General features: G+C 35.0%; 1 pseudogene; it reads left to right on the top strand.

Annotated features, from left to right (window-relative positions):
• Positions 1 to 14805: 14805 nt before the first annotated feature.
• LOC136148122 (peroxiredoxin-6 pseudogene) lies at positions 14806 to 15544 on the top strand (annotated as a pseudogene).
• The last annotated feature ends 340 nt before the right edge of the window (positions 15545 to 15884 follow it).

Below are 15884 nucleotides of genomic sequence, written 5' to 3'. Positions count from 1 at the left end.
ACTCTGCAACTCCATGCACTGAGGCATGCAGGCTTCCATATCCCTCACTGTTTTGTTGCTAATACCTGAATCTGTCCTCTTCTCTCCATTCTTGTTGATACCTTAGAACAACCATAACTTTTGTGGAGTTCTGTGAAACAGCCCAGTAGTTGATCAGCTTTTGTCTTCACACTCACCAAACCACACTAGGGAGATGTTTAAGAAAATCAGTACAGCCAACCAGTCCTTGTTAAAGCAGCTTTCTTCCCTGTGATCATAAAAAATACTATTTCCAGGTAAAAATGGAAAATTTTAATTAGCTAGTAAGTTATCTTTCACCAATATTTCCATAAAACTCTATAAAGCATGTGCTCAAAATAACTAAATCAAAATTGTGCCGTCAACGGACTTTGGATTCAATAGAATACTTCCCCTGGCCTGGGCTTCCCTGTGGCTCAGACAGTAAAGAATCTGCCTGCAATGTGGGAGAGCCATGATCCCTGGGTCGGGAAGATCCCTTGGAGAAGGAAATGGCAACCCACTCCAGTATTCTTGCCCAGGAAATCCCATGGAAAAAGGAGCCTGGTGGGCTACAGTCCATCGGTCAGAGTCAGATAGGACTGAGCAACTAACATTTTATTTCCCTTAGCCTAGTACTTTCAAATAATTTGTGAGAAATTTAAGAATTAGCATCAACTTTATTGAAGTGGATGAAAACCATAGAGAACAAGCTTATTTACAGACTTAGAAGTTCATGGTGCTGATTCTATAGACCTTCTGTAATAGACTACATTAGATAAACAAATGATCAAATTAAACTAAATTTCAAAATATATTGTAAATGTGTATCCAGAGTAAAACAATAATTTTTAAAAGTATCTCCAAGATTTATATTTACTTCTGTTAAATGTTAATGCATTTATTCATTTAAAGTGTAACTGATTTACAATAGCATATTAGTTTCTACAAAGGGATTCAGTATTTTTAGGATTATATTCCGAAAAGTTATTACAAGATAATGGGTATAAATCCCAGTGATACTGTATAATATTTCCTTGTTGTTCATCTATTTTACATAGTAGTTTGTATCTCTTAATACAGTATCCCAGTCTTATCCTTTTCCCTCCCTCTCCCCATGCCTGGTAACCAATAAGCTTATTTTCTATATCTCTGAGTCTGTTTATGTTTTTGCTATACATATTTGTTGGTTTTACTTTTTATATTCCAAATAGAAATGACATCACACTATATTTATTTTTCACTGTCTGACTTATTTCACTAAAGCATAATATTCTCTAGGTCTATCCATATTGCTACAAATGGCAGAATTTCATTTTTTTGATTGGCTAAGTAAAATTTCAATAGATAGATAGATACACACACACCCCACATCTTCCTTATTCATTGTTGATGAATAAAGATGGACTGTTGATACACTGTTAATGGACCATCAGTTTGCTCCTATAGCTTTTTTTTGTCTTTCTCTGATTCTTTTAATTAAATTGTTTTTAATTAATTTATTTTTAATTAAAGGATAATTATTTTACAATATTATGTTGGTTTCTGCCATACATCAACATGAGTCAGTCTTGGGTATACATATGTCCCCTCCCTCTTGAAATAGCTTGGCTTTTGTAAATAAGAATGCTATGAACATTGAGGTGTGTGTATCTTTTTGAATTAATATTTTTTTCTTTGTCCATTTAGAATATATACTCAGGAGTGAAATTATTGGATCATATGGTATTTCTAATTTTAGTATTTTTTTTGTAGAGTCTGAAGTCACAAACTACTTCTCAGAGGACACTCAAGACAGTGGAGTATAGCTATCAGGTCCAAGGGGAATTGGTTCCCAACAAGGACCCCAGTGATATCAGAGGACTCAGTTTTATACCTCTTGCTACATGGCCAGTTACACGTTAGTAATTAGTTTTGCAACATGTAGGTGTGGAAGAATTAACAATTATAACATGCAGGTTCAGGCACTATCATTAATCTGAGACAACCTGACCTTTACTTCCAATCTTTGCCATCTGTGAGGAGGGGGTCTCCTGGTTTTTCTTTAAGGATGGTTAACAGGGTTCAGGCCCAATTCACATCCTGCCTTGAAATGGCTGACAGTCTTCAAGATGAAATCCCCCTTGCCCTCCCTCAACATTTTGAGAAACTTCTATACTGGTTCCCACAGTGGCTGAACCAATTATATTCCCACCATCAATGTTCCAGGGTTCTCTTTCTTTTCTCCACATCCTCATCAACATTTGTAATTGTAGCCATTTTGATGATAGCCATTCTGCCAGGTGTGAGGTGATATCTCATTATTTTGATTTTCATTTCTGTCATAATTAACGATAGTGAGCATCTTTTTATGTGGCTATTATCCACCTGTATGTCTTCCTTTGAAAAATAACTATTCAAGTCTTTGCCCATTTTTTGATTGAGTTGGTTGATTTTTTTTCTTTTCTTTTTTTTGAAATTGTCTTTAATAGCTGTTGGCTTAGATGATAAAGCATCTGCCTGCAATGCGGGAGACCCGGGTTCGATCCCTGGGTTGGGACAATCCCCTGGAGAAGGCAATTGCAACGCACTCCAGTATTCTTGCCTGGAAAATTCCATAGACAGAGGAGCCTGGTAGGCTACAGTCCATGGCGTCGCAAAGAGTTAGACATGATTGAGTGACTTCACTTTCACTTAGATATTTTGGATATCAACACTTTGTCAGTCTTATTGTTTGTAAATATTTTATCCCATTCCCTGGTTTGATTTTTGTTTTGTCAGTGGTTTCCTTTGCTGTGCAAAAGCTTTTAAGTTTAGTTAGGTCCCATTTCTTTGTTTTTGTTTCTTTTTGCTTTTGATGTGGCTTGGGCCTGAATCCTGTTAACCATCATTAAAGAAAACCCAGGAAACCCCTCTTCACAGATGGCAAACAAAGATTGGAAGTAAAGGTCAGTTTGTCTCAGTTAGATTAATGATAGCACCTGAACTTGCATGCTGTAATTGTTAATTCTTCCACACCTGCATGTTGTAAAACTAATTACTAATGTGTAACCAGCCAGAGCCAAAAAATATTGCCATGTTTCATGCCAAAAGTGTTCTGCCTATAAAAGAGTTTTATGGGTTTTGGTCTTACACTTAGGTTTTTCATCTATTTTGAGTTTACTTTTGTATATGGTATGAGAAATAGTTGTAATCTTATTCTTTCACATGTCGCTGTCCCGTTTTCCCAGCATCACTTATTGACAAGACTGTCTTGACTTTGTTACATGTTGTCTCCTTTGTTGTGTTGATTGACCATAGGTATGTGAATTTATTTCCAGGTTTTCCATTCTGTTCCATTGATCTGTATGTCTGTTTTGTGCCAATACATGTTGTTTTGATCACCTGAGCTTCATAGGATAGTCTGGGAAGGTCGTAGCTTCAGCTTTGTTCTTTTGTCTCAAGATTGCTTTGGCAATTCAGCCACTTTTCTGTTTCCATAGGAATTTTAGGATAATTTGTCCTAGTTCTGTGAAAATGTCATGGGTGTTTCTATAGAGATTGTATTACATCTGTGCATTGCTTTGGATAGTATGGACATTTTAACAATATTACATCCAAACCAAGTGCACAGGCTATCTTTCCATTTCTTTTTATCAACTTCAGTTTCCTTCATCAGTAGTTTATAGCCTCCAGATTATGGATCTTTCATCTCTCTGGTTAAGTTTACTCCTAAGTATTTTAGATTTTGATGCAATTTTAAACAGCACTTCTTTACTTTCTCCTTCTGATATTTAATTACTAGTGTATAAAGCAGCAGCAGATTTCTGCATGTTAATCTTGTATACTGCACCTTTACTGAATGCATAATGAATTTTTTAATACTTTTTTGGTGGAGACTTTAGAGTTTTCTATGTAAAGTTCACTTAAAATGTTAATAGTCACAGTTTTACTCATTACCTTCTAATTTGAATGTCTTTTGTTTCTTTTCTTTCTTTTTCTTTCTTTTTTTTTTTTTTTTTTTTTTGGTCTGACTACTGTGGCTAGGATTCCAATACTATGCTAAACAAGCATGTCAGTAGTAAGCAATTTTGGCTTGTTCCTGAATTTAGAGGAAAGACTTTCAGCTTTTCACCATTGCATATTATATTGGCTGTAGGCTTTTTGTAAATGACCTTTATTATGTTGAGGTATGTTTGTTCCCTCCATCCCTACTTTGGTGAGGTTTTTTGTTTTTCTTTTAATCAAGAATGGATGTTGAATTTTGTCAAATGATTTTTATGCACCTATTGAGATGATCATGTGGCTTTTTTCTGACCTTTTGTTAATTTGTTGTATTACATTGATTTGTGGATATCAAGTCATCTTTGAATCCCTGAAATAAAGCTAATTTGATCATGATGTAAGATGTTGTTTCCAGGCAAAAAGACTGTAGTGGGTAGCCATTTCCTTCCCCAAGGGATCATCCTGAACCAGGGATAGAACCCATGTCTTCTGCATTGCAGGCAGATTCTTTACCATCTGAGTCTTCAGGGAAGCCCCTAATACTGGAGAGGGTTGCCATGCCCTCCTTCAGGAGATCTTCCCAACCTAGGGATCAGACCCAGGTCTCCTGCATTGCAGGTGGATTCTTTACCAGCTGAGCTACCTAGGTACCTATTGAGTTCAACTGGCCCTTTTAATCTCTCATTGGATTCTGTTTGCTAATATTTTTCAGGATTTTTGTATCTATATTTATCAAAGACATTGACCTGTGATTTTCTCATTTTGTACTATTTGGTTTTGGTATCATGGTAATTGTGGCCTCATGGAATACATTCGGGAATGTTACAAACTCTTCAATTTTTTGACATAGTTTGATAAGGTTAGATATTAATTCTTCTTTATATATTTAGTAGAATTTCCCTGTGAAGCCATATAGTCCAAGACTTTTGTTGGCTGGAAGTTTTATAATTACAAATTCAATTTTACTACTAGTGTTCAGTTTGTTCAAATTGTCTTTGTTCTTGCTTCATTTCTTGGCAGGTTGTGTGTTTCTAGAAATCTGTCCATTTCTTTTGGGTGTCCACTAGGTTTATGTATAACTCCGCAGAGTCTTCTTTTCTGATTTTTTTCTATCTCTGTGGTAATGGTTGTTATTTCTCCACTTTCATTTCTTATAATTTTTATTTGGGTACTTTGTTTCCTTCTTAGTGAAACTGGCTAATGATTTATCAATTTTATTTTTTCGAAAAACTCCATCTTGTGTTCATTTATCTTTCATATTACTTTTTATTTTCTATTTATTTTCTGTCTCTTAATTCTTTAATTCTGCTTATTTTGGGCTTTGTTTTTCTTTTCCTAATCTTTTAGGTGGTAGGTTAGGTTGTTAACTTGAAATTTTACTTGTTTCTTGAGGGATGCCTGTATTACTATGAACTTCTCTCTTAAAATTGCTTTTGCTACACCCCATAGATTTTGGAAAGCTGAGTTTCTGTTTTCTTTTGTCTTGAGGTATTTTATGAATTATTTGATATCATCATTGACCCATCATTTTTATAGTAGCTTGTTGTTTAGTGTTGAGAGGGTAACAGGCAGAAAGGCTAGGGGCCCCCAAATGGAGGAAATAGGCCACAAGTGTCAGATGGTTTTTCTCTCTCTTTTCAGCAGCAGGAGGAAACAAACTATAAGTGTCAGATTTTATTCCCTTCTGTATACAAAATTAAAAGATTTCTTTTAAAATTTTGTGTTCCATGGCAATAGCTGGTTCCACCTGAACTTAGCTTTTCTCTACCCTTGAGCTTTTCTTATGAAAATGTTTTTCTTAAGCTATGTTAATGAGCTATGTATTTACCTTATATTCTTGTCTTTCTTCAAGTCGGTTCCACCTAAGACTCAAAGTGAACCTAAGACTCAGAACTGACTGAACAAACCAGTGTATTTTAACCAACAAACCAGTATGTTTTACTCATTCAAATGTTCTCTTAAACTATGTTAATGGGACTATGTATTTGCTTGGAAACCCGCCTTTCTTCAATATTCATATCAATTATTTTATGGCCCAGGATGACTCACCTTGTGCCAATGTTATCTCAGAATGCATGATGTGGGTGAAGGGGCCTAGTGCCACTCTCTGAGTTTGGGGACATTTACTATTTCTAATTAGCAGCCTACTGGTAGGTATATAACTTCCTGCTAAAGACTAGCAGGGGAGCACTCTGTCTGCTCCCTTCTGATGTCTATGTCAGAAGTGCTCTCTATCTCTTTTATACTTTAATAAAATTTTATTACACAAAAGCTCTGAACAATCAAGCCCCATCACTGGCCCCAGATTGAATTCCTGTCCTCCAGAGGCCAAGAATTCTGGCCTCTTTCATGGCTTAGCAGCGACCTTTCAGTATTCACATACCTGTTCTTTCCCCATTTTTATTTATGTCATTTGATTTATAATTTCATACCACTTTGGCCAGTCAAAGTCCTTGATATAGTTTCTATCCTCTTAAATTTATTGTGACTTGTTCTGTGGCCTAGCATGTAATCTATCTTGAAGAGCATTTTATGGGCATTTGAAAAGAACATGTATTCTTTTGTTTTTTGATATAATGTCCTATAGGTACCTATTGAGTTCAACTGGCCTATTGTTTCATTTAATACCACTATTTAAGAAAATTTAAAAGAAAACCTTTTAAATTTCTGTCTAGATGATCTGTCCATTAATATATATATATATATATATATATATATATATATATTTTGTTGATACACACACAAAGATAAACATAAAGGAACATGAGCATACTGCTAAGGAACATCAAACCACAAGGGAAGTGGCAAAAAGGAGAAAGAAACAGAGAAAAACTCAAAAAATAATTAGAAAACAAGTAATAAAATGTCAATAAGAGCATATATATCAATAATTACTTTAAATGTCAATGAATGATCCAATCAAAGGACACAGAGTGGATGATTGGATTTAAAAAATCCAATTCTTTCTACTTACTTACTTCAAGGGATCACTTCATATCCAAAGACACACACAGACTAAAAGTGAGGGGATGGAAAAAGATATTTTATGTAAATAGAAATGATAAGGAAGAGGGGATAACAACATATTGCTTTTAAACAAATTCTAGAACAAAAGATGATGAAAGTCGTTATATAATGGTAATGGATACAAGAGACCATCAATACAAGAAAAGGAGATAAAATCTGTTCCCATGTATGCACCAAATATTAGGCACACCAAATAAAACAAATACTAACAGACAGAAAGGGAGAAATGGCAATAATACAATAATAGTAGGAGACTTTAAAACCACAGTTATATTAAAGAACAGATCATCTGTCTATTATATCTAATATAGGTTTTTGATTTTTTATTACCAAGGAGCTCATATATGATATGTTATTTGTTTCTCATTTGTTTCTAAATAATAATCTTGCTAGGTAGAGTATCCTGGATTATAGATTTACCCTTCTAGCACTTTGCCATCTCTCTTATGGTCTGTAAAGCTTCCTTAAATCAGCTGATAGCTGAACAGAAATTTCCCTTGTATATGACTCTTTTTTGTTTTTTCTCTTCTTCTGTTTAGAAATCTCATTTTATCTTTAACTTTTGCAGTTTCACTTATGATATTTCTTGATGTGGTTTTTAGGGGCTAATCTTGTTTGGAACCCTCTATGCTCTCTCAACCTTGATATCTGTCTTTCTTCAGGTTCATGTAGTTTTGAGCCATAATTCCCTCAAGCACATTTTTTATTCCTTCTGTCTCTCTTCTCTGGGACCCAATTTTATGTTTAATGTTATCACAGAGATGTCTTTAACTGTTTTTATTTCTAATTTGTTTTTGCTATTATGATTGGGTGCTTTAAATGTATATTTTTGATAAGAAAAACATTTTATGGAATGAAATAGATATATTTGAAATATATTCAAAATAAATATAAAATGAATTATTCAAAAAATGTAAAAAGCAATGTATTTTGTATTTATTTAAGCAATCAAGTTTAATGAGTGATCACAATTAATTGACGTACCTAAAATATTCATCATGTTTCATAAAAAAATACATAATAGCATTAAAGAACTTGTGTCTTAAATACACTTTTATTTTAAAAATTGAAAATACTCCTTATTTTTAACTCCATGAAATCTACAATTTACTATTCTTGGAAAGAAAGAAAAGATGCACATACTTCTTCTGCATATGCTTGATCAACTTTCCTAACACATGGGAAAACACCAGGCACCTGCCCACATCAGGAATAGTGCTTTGTGAGTGCCTCTACCTGGAATTCTCCCTTAAAATACATGGGCATTTATCCCTTATCTCTTTATGTTGACTTTCAAATGTCACTTTCTCTTTTCCTGATCACCTTAAAGATAAAGTTTCACCTCTACTATCAGGGTTGCTTTTTATTTTTTACCTATACTGCTTACTTTCCTTATTTTGCTTCATAGTAACATAGTATACCAAATATAATACATGTTGTCTTTATTTGTTCATGGTCTACCTGTCCCTGCTAGTATATGATCCTTTTAGATTACAGATTTTATTGACTCTTTTGGTCACTGCTATATCACTAAAGATCAGCACAGCTGCATGTTAAATGGTAAATGCCCAATGCATGCATATTTGTGGGAAATGATGTTGTTTTTACTTCTAATACTCAAATTTATTGATTAAAAAGTAAGTGAAGAATTGCCATTAGCTATAGGCTTAAAAATTCTGTCTTGAGATAAGAAATGGCAACTAGCTTATTAATATTTCATAAATATTGTATTATTTTTGGTCTAGTAAAATATATTATTGGAACACATAGATTAGAAAAATCAAATCTTAATACTTTATATCCCAAGAAATCTGTCTTCATTAATTGAGGAATGCTTTGGAAACCAATACTGTTCTCCAATATCATTAATATCTTTCCCAAAACAAATAATATCTTACAAAAACACTTTTTGTTTAAAATCCTCCGTGAGATAAAATGTCATTAAGAGGAATGGTTAAAGGCATAAATTCTGAAGCAGAAAGTCTCAGGTTAAAGCCCAGTTCTTCCATTTATTAGCCAGACAGCCTTGAAAGAGACGCTTAATCTCTGTCTAGTTCCCACACCTGCAAAATAAGAATAAAATGAATCATTTAACTATTACTACCTCATACGATTGCTATATGAAGTTAATGAAACAATACAGGTAAAAACCTATAGAACAAAGTCTAGTGAATAGTATATAAATACATGCACACATTATAATGCACAGAATACTATTTTTTAGGATTTTTTTTTTAATTCTACCTCCCTATATCTCCCCTTCCTTCAAATTTAAGCATTAGCTTCCCAGATAGAATGTGATTTTTAGAGTCATGTATCGAAGGGCATATGAAGATAGAAGTGTGAAAAAGTAAATGAGTGGACTCAAAAGAGATTGCATGAAGCTGGACAATCAATTTAGTCTCACTTTATGCATGAGAATGATATATTTTTTTAAAAAAGAACACATCATAAAATCACAAGCTATGAATTTGAACCCTTGCTTTTCTTCTTGTGTCTCTTTGGGAAATTGATTTTCCTGTGCTCAACAATAAATGGAGACAATTATACCTGCATTAAATAGCTTGAATAAATTGCTGCAAGGATAACATATACTACTACTAGTGAAAAGAAGTTTATGGTGATGGTAACCGACTTGCCTTTCTCTCCATGGCTTGCTATTGGATTTCAAGTTCAAAGAGGTTCATGATTTATAGAACTGCCCACTTCACCAGCTTGTCTTTTGTCCTGTCTTGATTGTTGATCTATTGTAAGGTTGTTCAGTTCAGTTCAGTCACTCAGTCCTGTCTCACTCTTTGCAACCCCATGGACTGCAACACGCCAGGCCTCCCTGTCCATCCAAACTTATGTCCACAGAGTTGGTGATGCCATCCAACCATCTCATCCTCTGTTGTCCCCTTCTTTTCCTGCCCTCAATCTTTCCCAGCATCAGGGTCTTTTCAAATGAGTCAGTTCTTCGAATAATGTGGCCAAAGTATTGAAGTTTCAGCTTCAGCATCAGTCCTTCCAATGAATATTCAGGACTGATGTCCTTTAGGATGGACTGGTTGGATCTCCTTGCAAAACAAGGGACTCTCAAGAGTCTTCAACCCCACAGTTCAAAAGCATCAATTCTTCAGCGCTTAACTTTCTTTATAGTCCAAATCTCACATCCATACATGACTACTGGAAAAAGCATAGCCTTGACTAGATGGACCTTTGTTGGCAAAGTAATGTCTCTGCTTTGTAATATGCTGTCTAGGTTGGTCATAACTTTTCTTCCAAGGAGTAAGCATCTTTTAATTTCATGGCTGCAGTCACCATCTGCAGTGGTTTTTGAGCTCTCCAAAATAAAGTCTGCCACTGTTTCCTCTGTTAGAACATACATAATTAACTGGCAATTCTATGTGGTTTACAAGAGACATATCTAAATGGAAGGACACAGGCAAGAAGAGGGTTAAGAATCAAAAAAGTTATAGCATGTAAATTCTAAATTAAACAAAACTAAAAAGTCCTTGTAGCTATATTACTATCTAACATAATAGACTTTAAGGATAAAATAAATTGAAGCCGACTAAAATTATGGTCATTTTATAGTGACCATAATTATTTCAGAAGGAAAATATAGCAATTTTAATTTAGCTTACACTTGAGAATGGTGCTGCAAATTTTCTGTTTAAGTGCAAGTTCTGTCATTTTGAGCTTGAGAAATAAACTCTATCTCAAATAAGAAGAAAATGTAGGAAAACTACTGATTAGCTCATTAGGCTGGCAGGAAGATTAGAAAATTAGATACACAGAAAGAAAAACAGCAATGCTAAGTTTCAACTACTGCATCATGGTTATAATGCAAGGTTACAATGTCACGTGGACACAGCTGGTACAGCTGACACCAACACTATGGCTGGATATAGCTGCTGACACCACTGGATTTCCTGGGCAATTCTGGAGGATCTACGTGGGTGAGTGAATCCTAGACCTTTCTCATCACTTTAAAAAAGAGCCGAAGAATCTTAATCATCAAATCCTTTCTGGCTAGAAATTGATAGATACATACAAACACATATAAAATTTTTCTAAATGGATAGTAATTGAGAAAATTCCAAAAAAAAAAAAATTATATATATATATATATATATATATATATATATATATATACAAGTAAAAATTTGCTTTTGCAAATATCAGAACAAACATGGCCTCTAAAAACCACAGCACAAGGCTAAAATAGTCAACTTTCTTGGAAATTATTACCCTGAAGGATTTCAACTTCTTTTTCCATGCCTAGCCTGAATGGATTCCTGACTTATTCATTCATCAGTAGGGAAGGTGGCAAAATATTCTTAAATAATTCAAAGTGCAAAGTCCAATCTCCAAAACAATTAATAGATTGTCTCAATTTTCTTCCACTTTTATCAAGCCACTATTGATAGAGTTCTGTGATCCTTTGGCCTAAAATAGTCACCATAGCAGGGCTTGCAATTTGACAGGACAAAAGACAAGCTGATAGTCATTCATCAAACAAGCATAGACTGCCCTTCCAATGCTAAACTGAATTTGACATTTAATTTAAAAGGTATTTTAATGTAGATTCACACACACACTCATGCACATGCACACACACACACACACATATTCTGCTATTACAAAATCAGTGTTATCTTACCTGAACCACAAAAAAAAAAAAAGAAAAGAAATCTCCTGATATCCAAAGGCAAATTTTTTGTAAGAAATATATTATTGCTCTATAATCATGAATCTTGATAGATTTAAAAATAATATAACTAGTTTACTATTGTAATGGGTCTCATCACTACAGAAAATAATAACTAGTAAGAATCAAGAAAGAATTACTATAAGTACAGAATTCAAATTCCTGTTGCTATAATTATTTACCAACTTCAGTGAAAGGATGTGTAAGTGTGCGTGTGCACAACTGTTATAACACATTAATGAACAGGAATCATAAATATATCAAAAATCATTGCATTAGTTTTATTTTAAGAAGGAAAACCTTAATTTGCTAATGAGGATTATTTAGAGAAATAGAAATAGCATTATATTTAGTTTTATAGAACAACTAGCACATAAATTCTGAACAAAACATATTTAATAAGTAAAAGAAAATATAGTGTCACTATATGACCTATTCAATCAAATAAGGCAGTGGCATAATCTAAAAGCATCAAATTCACTAAAATAGCAATTTTCAGTATACCCTGCACCATCCTGCCCATGAAATCAGCCATTTGGCATCCAGAGTCAGCCAACAGCTGGTCTTGTCCCAGCTGGTTGAATCATGATGTGAAATTGACTAAGGAATCCGAACATCTCAGGTTTGGTATGGGGGCCTTATGGGGAGATTTGAGGGAGGAGTATAACCAATCCCTCATGGATGCCAAGGAATTATTATACTGAAAGGTTGTTGCTGAACGATAAGATGTTGGGATTCTTGGCCTCCAGAGGAGATGAATTCAATCTGGGGCCAAAGACGAGGCTGGATCGCTCAGAGCTTTTGTGTAATAAAATTTTATTAAAGTATAAAGGAGATAGAGAATGCTTCTGACATAGGGATCAGAAGGGGGCAAAAGAGTACCCTCCTCCTAGTCTTCAGCGGTAAGTTATATAGTCACTCACAATCTGTTAATGAAAAGAAAGGAATGTCTTAGAATTTAGAATGGCACCAGATAATTCATCCCTGGGCATAAAACGATTGACTTGAATCTTGCAGAAGGGCAGATTACCAACAAATAGTTTTGTTTACATAGATTAGGGGAGCAATACCTGAGTAAGTAGGTTAGGCCGTTTGGCGGAACCAACTTGAAGATAGAGTCTGGGGTACATTAACATAGCTTAAGACAACATTTCCATAAGAAAAAGAAATGTATTGGTTAACTAGAGGTTTGAGAGTAGTTAGCTTCAGGTGAAACCAGGTGTCATGGCAACACAGCATTTTAAGAGAAACCTCCTTTTAAATTTGTATAGAGAAGAAAACATCACTGGTTTGTTTCCTCCTGCCACTTGAGAGAGATAAAAATGTCTGGCACTTGCAGCCTATTTCCTCCATTTGGAGACCCCTGACCTTCCTGCCTGTTACCCTCTCAGTACTTCTTTTCATTATACTGTCTTACCATATTACATTTTGTTAGGAAAATAAAAAGAAAAATTCCATTAATTCCAAATTAGTTACATTTTTAGAAACTATACTAAAACTGGAGTTGTTGAAGGAGAAAAACAACCAAAGCCATTAACTGTAATTTTTATTACATCTTTGCTATATTAGAACAATTTAAAAAATAAAAAGATGCCTCTGTGAAAACAAGAAACAAACATTTATAAGATAGATTGTGGAAGGTTATTAGAGTTTGGGATGACTTGGTTCTAAACATTATTGATTAAACTGTTGAAATTTTTGGCCAGCATGGAGAAACTGAGGTTGCCTTAATCTTAGGACTGGATGCAGCATAATTAAGACTGGGGCTGTAATTAAGCCCATGATGAATAATTGAACGTTTGTTGAATGAGTGAATAGCCACTGGTTGACCAATTTGGATTTAGCAAGAGTTCAGGGAAGAAAAGTTGCATTGGTAGTGTCACTGGAAATTTTTCAGCCTATCAGCATCTTTTACCAAATACACTTCTATTATTTTCTTTCCTTCCATGTTATTAATTTCAGTAAAGTTTCAGGAATATAAAAGCAACATTGAAGTATCAGTTGCATTTCTATACATTAAGCATAAACTCTCAGGAAAAAAAAGAAATTAAGAAAACAATAATTTTTATAATAACATCAAAATGAATAAAATACTTGAGGATGAATTTAACCAAGGAAGTGAAAGACTTGTACATTGAGAACTACAAGACATTAAGGAAAGACATTGTAGAATGGAAAAATAGTGTGTGTTCACGGATTGCTATTGTTGTTCAAGTCACGTCTGACTCTTTTTGACCCTGTCGCCCACCAGGTTCCTCTGTCCATGGGATTTCCCAAGAAAGAATAATGGAGTGGGTTGCCATTTCCTTCTCCAGATGCTCTTTCAGAACCAGGGAGCGATTCTGCATCTCTTGCATTGGCAGGCAGTTTCTTTACTGCTGAGCCAACAGGGAAAGTCTGTTGGAAGAATTAGTAATATTAAAACATCTGTACTAGAAAAAGTGATTTACAGATTTAATAAAATTCATGGCAAAATTTCAATGGCATTTTTCACAAATGTTGGAAAAATAATCCTAAGAATCAAATGGAACCACAAATATTCAAAATAGCTAAAACAATCTCATGAAAGAAGATAAAAAGAGGCATCATACTTTAAATTTTCTATTTGTATTACAAAGCTATAATAATCAAAACAGTATTATACTGTTATATAAAGAAACACATAGACCAGTAGAACAGAATGAAGAACCCTCAAATAAACCCACACATGTATAATCAAATGATCTTTAACAAAGGTGCCAAGAATATAAAGTGGGGAAAAGACAGCTTCTTCAATGAATACTGTTGAGAAAACTGGATATGCATATACAAAAGAATGAAATTGGAATCTTACACCATATACAGAAATCAACTTAAAATGAATTAAAAACTTAAACATAAGCCTTTAAATTGTAAAACTCCTAGAATAAAAAAAGAAAAATAATTTCTACCTTGGTCTTTACAATGAATTTTTTATATGACACAAAAGCCCAGGCAACTAAGAAAGATGAACAAACGAAGTAATCAATAAAATTTCCTATGGAATGGGCGAAAATATTTGCAAACCATATGTCTGATAAAGAACTAACATCCAAAATATATAAGAAAATTCTATCACTCGGTAGCAAAAACTAAGCACATTAAAAATGAGCAACTGGAGAAACGAGAACCAGCAGGCTAGTGGCTGTTGGTCCTGCACCTCCTCCTACGGCCACATCCCCGCTGCTGCCACGCGCAGAGATCTCCTTCTCCGGGATGAGGCTCCCAACTTTGAGGCAAGTAGTACCATCAGCCACATCCCTTTCCATAACTATATAGGAGACTCATAGGGAATTCTCTTCTCCCACCCTTAGGACTTTACCCCAGTGTGTACCACAGAACTCGGCAGAGCAGCAAAGCTGACGCCAGAATTTGCCAAGAGAAACGTTAAGATGATTGCTCTTTCCATAGACAGCGTGGAAGGCTATCTTGCATGGAGCAAGGATATCAACGCTTACAATTATGAAGAGCCACAGAAAAGTTACCTTTTCCCATCACTAATGATAAGAATGGGGACTTTGCCATCCAGCTGGACATGTTGGACCCAGCAGAGAATGACGAAAAGGGCATGCTTGTGACCACTCCTGTGGTGGTTATTTTTGGTCCTGATAATAAACCGAAACTGTGCATCCTCTACCCAGCTACCACTGGCAGAAACATTGATGAGATTCTCAGAATAATTATCTCTTTCCAGCTGACAGCAGAAAAGGAGGTCACCCCAGCTGAATGGAAGAACGGGGACAGCATGATGGTCCTTCCAACCATCCCTGAAGAGGAAGCCAAAAAGTCTTTCCCTAAAGGAGTCTTCTCACCAAAGAGCTCCTATCTGGCAAGAAATACCTCTAACTACACCCCCAGCCATAGGCTCGCCATGGAGTTGGTGCTGGAGCTGCCCACTTAGCACCGTGAGCCAGAGGACGACAGCTGTCCATCGTGTTTCCCCGCAACAGTCCATTAAAAACATCCTGGTGTGATCACAGCCAAGGTCCTTAGGTTGCTGTACTACTGGCTTATTAAATGAAAATGGTTCTAAAATTTTCTTGGGATCCTTTGTGCCTTCAGTAGCTTTCTCCTCTGTTCATATATCTCTGCACTCTCTGCTGACTCTCTTCGAAATTTGAGACTCATCTGGGATCTCCGCAGGGTTTATAACCAAGAGGTGGTATCAGTTTATGGTCGAAAAAGC

Source organism: Muntiacus reevesi, chromosome 16, assembly GCF_963930625.1.
Source record: "Muntiacus reevesi chromosome 16, mMunRee1.1, whole genome shotgun sequence".
NCBI classification, from domain to species: domain Eukaryota; kingdom Metazoa; phylum Chordata; class Mammalia; order Artiodactyla; family Cervidae; genus Muntiacus; species Muntiacus reevesi.
The sequence above is the reverse complement of the archived record's forward strand: the minus strand, read 5'-3'. Positions and strand labels throughout refer to the sequence as shown.